Genomic DNA, 6000 nt, shown 5'->3' on the forward strand with positions numbered 1-6000 from the left:
TCTTGGAATATGGTGCCTGTCAACAATGATGGAGTTACTCTGTTTAGGTAATGCCAAGAGAAGAATTTGTTTTCCTTACTGCTTTCTCTCATTGGATGCCTTCAGTAAGTAAAGCCATCCCTTAGATACAGGCAGATGGAGAAGAAGCACTGTGGTGGGCAGAATTATGAGAATGTCCCCAAGATTGTCACCCCCAGCACACACGCACCTTCCCCCAGCACACACACACCTTCCCCCAGCACACACGCACCTTCCCCCAGTACACACGCACCTTCCCCCAGTACACACACCTTCCCCCGGCACACACACCTTCCCCCGGCACACACACACCTTCCCCCGGCACACACGCACCTTCCCCCGGCACACACGCACCTTCCCCCGGCACACGCACCTTCCCCCGGCACACACGCACCTTCCCCCAGTACACACGCACCTTCCCCCAGGTTTTCAAACACACACTCATCTGGGTGCTGGCCAGGAGTGGTGGCTCATGTCTGTAATCCCAGCACTCTGGGAGGCTGAGGCGGGTGATCACAAGGTCAAGAGATCAAGACCATCCTGGCCAATGTGGTGAAACCCCATCTCTACTAAACATCCAAAAATTAGCTGGGCATGGTAGGTGCCTATAATCCCAGCTACTCAGGAGGCTGAGGCAGGAGAATCGCTTGAACCTGGAAGGAGGCGGAGGTTGCGGTGAGCTGAGATTGCACTGCTGCACTCCAGCCTGGGCAACAGTGACAGAGTGAGACTGCATGTAAAAAAAAAAAAAAAAATTCTGCTTGCTGCTGTGAGGGATTTTGCAGATGTAATTAAGGTCAAATCAATTGACCTTAAGGTAGGGAAATTGCCCTGGGTAGGCCTGACCTACTCATGTGAGCCCCTAACAAAGCCTGGGCTTTTGTGGTGTGGAAGACACCATGTGAGGGATTGGTGGCTTGGGAGAAGGATTCTGGAGAGGTGCACGGCATGCATCTGACAGTGGCAGACGGTGGCCTCTGACAGCAACTCTCATGGACAGTCAGCATGGCGTCGTCATCCACTCCTATCACTTTAAGGAACTGAGTTCTGTCAACAATGTAAATGAACTTGGAAGCAGACCCCAAACTTAAGAGAATATATGCTGTCCAACCTATGAGACCCTGAGCAGAGAACCCAGTCACGGGATGCTGGATTTCTGGCTTGCACAACTGCAAGCTCATCCACGGGTGTTGTTTTCAGATGCTAAGTTTGTGGTCACCTGTTACAATGCAATAGACAACTGATGCAGACCCTCCACTGAACTGCTGCTCGGTGACTAAGGAGAGAAAGAAAGAGGATTAGAAGTGGATTCTTCACGAACGCCTACATCTTATGTTGGATTCAGAAAACAAATCAAGCCAGGTGCGGTGGCTCACGCCTGTAACCCAGCATTTTGGGAGGCCGAGGCGGGTAGATCACCTGAGGTGAGGAGTTCGAGACCAACCTGGTCCATATGGCGAAACCCCGTCTCTACTAAAAATACAAAAATTAGCTGGGCATGGTGGTGGATGCCAGTAATCCCAGCTATTCGGAAGACTGAGGCAGGAGAATTGCTTGAACCTGGGAGGTGGAGGTTGCAGTGAGCTGAGATAGCGCCACTGCACTCCAGCCTGGGCAACAGAGTGAGACTGCATCTAAAAAAAAGAAAGAAAGAAAACAAATCAAGAATTCTGTTCTAACACAAAATTATTTTATTAGCCCAAAATGATAGCCTCAACACAAACCTAGAATAGCTCTGACACAGAATTTAACCTAGAAAGAAAATATACTCGGTGAGGATTTTTTCATGAGAAAGTAATAAATGTTACCCCTCCCCTACAAGGATGCAACCCTCTCCCTGAACCAAAGTTCTTTAGAAGAGACAAAGTATTCATTTTCCAAAAATTCACCTTGCTTATCTCTATACCTGTTCACACAACACAATGAACTAAATGTCTTCACATCTTCGATGAAATGAGCACAAATTGCTACTAGTTTCAGTATTTTTACATTTTTATTTTAAGAATTTTCGTATTTTAAGAAAATGTGGAATGCTTCACGACTTTGGGTGTCATCCTCACGCAGGGGCCGTGCTAATCTCTGTCTCGTTCCAATTTTAGTATATGTGCTGCTGAAGCGAGCGTGGTTTCTGTGTTTTTTTTTTTTGGCCAGATTCTGCATGAACGTCTTCTATAGAGAAGCCTCCTGCAGGTATTGACAGATTCTTGCATTTTGATTCTTTGTTTTTCTCCACTTCTTACTCATTGTTGAGAGTTTTCACGTTTGACTACTGGTAGTTAATTGTGTCATCCGTGTGGCTGAAGTTAGTTCCATGAAGTTAGTGGTGTACCCCCTCTCAGTATTACCAAGGCTAATACCAGGTTCTTACAGATCGTTACCTGTGGCTTTCCACTGTAAGGAGATAAATCCTTCTTCAAAGGAAATCCAACACATAGCACACACATGGATAGTTGAAATTCTCATGCAACCTTTTGTTTACCCAGCATCTATTTGATGCCAGTCTCCATATGTATGCACAGAAATGTTAGAATGCAACGTGTGGAGAAAAAAAAAATACCCCAAAACACACACACACATGGTCCCCTCCCCTTGGGTCACTTTTCCTAGACTGCAGGTTGCTATGTCAGTTGAACTAATCATGACCAGTACTAAAAAAAATATACGAGATTTGGGCTAGGTGTGATGGTTCACACCTGTAATCTCAGCACTTTGGGAGGCTGAGGCAGGCAGGTCATTTGAGGTCAGGAGTTTGAGACCAGCCTGGCCAACATAGTGAAATCCTGCCTCTACTAAAAATATTAAAATATTAGCCGGGCATGGTGGCTCGTGCCTGTAATCCCCCGCTACTCATGAGGAGGAAGCAGGAGAATCCTTTGAGCAGCAGGTGGAGGTTGCGGTGAGCTGAGTTTGCCCCACTGCACTCAGCTTTGGCAACAGAGTGAGACTCCACCTACAAAAAAAAAAAAAAAAAAAAAAAAAGATTCAGGGCACTTTTTCTGCAGCAAAGCTAAGAGTGTTTCATCAGCTGCATGTCCCATGTCATGTCAAACTGTGTTTCTTCCAATGGGTTGTGGTCAATGGTATGAAAAGTACTGACATAAGGGAGTTACAGTTTAATCCAAGAGACAAATTGCAACACTAAGGCATTGAAGGAGAGATATGAAGAACTATAAGCTCATTTATCAGAGGAGGAATTTAATTATCCAAGGAGATCTGGAAATACTTCCTGGAGGAAGCTCAAGCTGAAAAGGCAGTAAGTGGAGTTGATGCCCTTCACCCTGAGGTATCTTCCATTAATCCCTGCAGTTCCCTTCTAGAGGTAATCATTGTTGGGCAAATAGATAAACGAAAGCTTGCTTTCTTCTTCAGAATGATTGGTGGTTTAAAAGGAAAACTATTACCAAGTACGAAACAAATAAATTATTTGTTTCTTCTTTTTTTTTTCTTTTTCCTTTCTTTTAATTTTTTTCTTTGTTTCTTCTTATCATCTAGATGTGCCTTTGGTCTTGTCCTTTCAAAACCTTGACGGTTTTGCAAAGGTTAGCGTTTGACATGATGGTTCCCATGGCTCTGCAGTGGACCTTCCTATCGTATGTGAATTTATATACAGGATAGGGGACCACAAGGGTAGTAGTTTTATACATAGACTATCTGGAAGGTTTGTATTTATAAAGCCAAACCCCAAAATAGGTTTTCTTAAACTTTTAAGTTTGTTTAGAGTTGTTATATAATTCTAGCAAATTTTACCACTCAAAGACCCTTATGCTGGGTCTCGTTTACAAAGCGAGGCCATTTTATATAGTCAGGTTATAGTTATCAATTACTGTAGTCAATATTTTTAAATACTTTAATTGTCTGACTTGAAAAATATCCTTCCTCAGCACAAAATTCTTTTTTTTTTTAATTTGAGATGGAGTTTTGCTCTTGTCGCCCAGGCTGGCATGCAGTGATGCGATCTCAGCTCACTGCAACCTCTGCCTCCCGGGTTCAAGCAATTCTCCTGCCTCAGCCTACCGAGGAGCTGGGATTATAGGCGCCCACCACTACGCCTGGCTAATTTATGTATTTTTAGTAGACACAGGGTTTCACCATGTTGGTCAGGCTGGTCTCAAACTCATTACCTCAGGAGACCCACTCGCCTTGGCCTCCCAAAGTGCTGGGATTACAGACATGAGCCACCGCACCCGGCCCAAAATTCTTATATGATAAATCAAACTTATAAAAATAGTAAACCTGATATTCTGAAACATCACAATGCTTTGTATATATTTAAACCCCAACTTAGAATCACAAATCTAAATCAATGACTCAATTGTATGTTTTACAATGGAGTTACTTGGCTATTTCCATAACCGAGTTCTCCTAAATCTCACAAACAAAACGAAATAGATTTTTACATATCTAAAAGTTTGGAGAGACTGGTTATGGTACTTCTTTCAGTTAACAGGCACTAGCCTTCTAGGGAATCACTGTCATTGGGCTGGACATTTCACTGGGCATGAACTCTAAGGCTGCAGATACCCAGGGTGCTTCTGTTCAGCACCCACGAAGGAAACTAACCTCCCACCAGATGATGTTGATGAATCCCTTCCTGTGTGGTTTTCTGGTGTTTCTTCTGCAGCTTGAAGTGACATAATGACCAGATATGTTTGTAGGATGCTGACTGGGATTTGGTCAGAAGCCCTGGTAGGTCCACTGAATTCTTACACACATCAGTGACCTCACAACCTTTCAAGCTTTCTGTTCCTGAAGCTCAAAACACCCCTCAGTAACATACACACATCACTTGATATATTTTGCATTTTTTTGGCTCTTTTTTTTTGAGATGGAGTCTCGCTCTGTGGCCCAGGCTGGAGTGCAGTGGTGCAATCTTGGCTCACTGCCTGGATGGTCTCGATCTCCTGACCTTGTGATCTGCCCACCTCAGCCTCCCAAAGTGCTGGGATTACAAGTGTGAGTCACCACGCCCGGCCTTCTTGACTCTTAATATACTCAAATGCCTTTTCCATTTAAATCTAGAGTTTGATCTTGATGAAATACTGCATTTTTCCATATATAGGCATTTCTGCTACGTGCAATGTATTTTCCTAAAAAGCAAACAAAAAGACACCCCACTCTGCCAAATAATGTATTAAAATAATAGTGCTTCCATAAGAGTTAGAGTGGAACACTCAATCCCTATACAACTCAAACCAGATGCTTACAAAATGTTAACAGCCCTTAAAAAAAAGCCACATGTAGAGTTGAAGACACATAAACTTCTAACAACAACAAAAACAAAAATACCGGGTAACTATTGAATCTGCTTTTTTAGGAAGTGAGAGTTATTTGATAAGAAATTTGGGAAAGGGTTGAGGCTGCCGAGTTAGGGTGCCAAGGACAAGATGCACATAGGAACAGAAAAATCCGCATCTCTATGACAGAGTATCTGGTCAAACTGAGCCAAGAAGAGTGCAGTGTGGATGGCCATCGCGATCTCATCATAGCAGAGAGATCACCCCACTGAGGGCTTGCTGCACTTGGCTGCATTAGTGTTCTCTGTCTTCGACTGCTCTCACTTACAACCAAACTTCAGTGTGCCAGGGAAAGATCATGTTGAATCCACATGACTTTCTTGTCATACTAAAACAAGTCCTTTATTTTGCATTATAGAAACATGCTATTTTTAGCCCTACAGTTGATTTCCAATCCTTGTAGAACAATTCCCAAGGATGTTTAAGATCTATTTGAACTTTGAGTTTCACCTGCCTTCTATAATCATGACAATGGAGACTCCCCATTCGACATTTTCTTCCTGGACAGCTACCTGTGATCTAGTCTTCAGCTACCTTCTGTATGCCAGGACTTTGTCTCTAGTTTAGGTCCCTCTGTTCATCTTCAGGCTCATACGTATGTATATACCGATCACTGGAACTCTCTATTCAGATATTGTGCAGGGCATCTCAAAGTCAAGGTGTCCAAAATGAAGCCTATACATATATA

The 6000-nt window shown here is 43.4% G+C and overlaps 1 pseudogene; it reads right to left on the minus strand.

Annotated features, from left to right (window-relative positions):
• Positions 1-2037: 2037 nt before the first annotated feature.
• LOC119623954 (U6 spliceosomal RNA) lies at positions 2038-2137 on the minus strand (annotated as a pseudogene).
• Between the last annotated feature and the right edge of the window lie 3863 nt (positions 2138-6000).

This window comes from Chlorocebus sabaeus, chromosome 7, assembly GCF_047675955.1.
Source record: "Chlorocebus sabaeus isolate Y175 chromosome 7, mChlSab1.0.hap1, whole genome shotgun sequence".
NCBI lineage: Eukaryota > Metazoa > Chordata > Mammalia > Primates > Cercopithecidae > Chlorocebus > Chlorocebus sabaeus.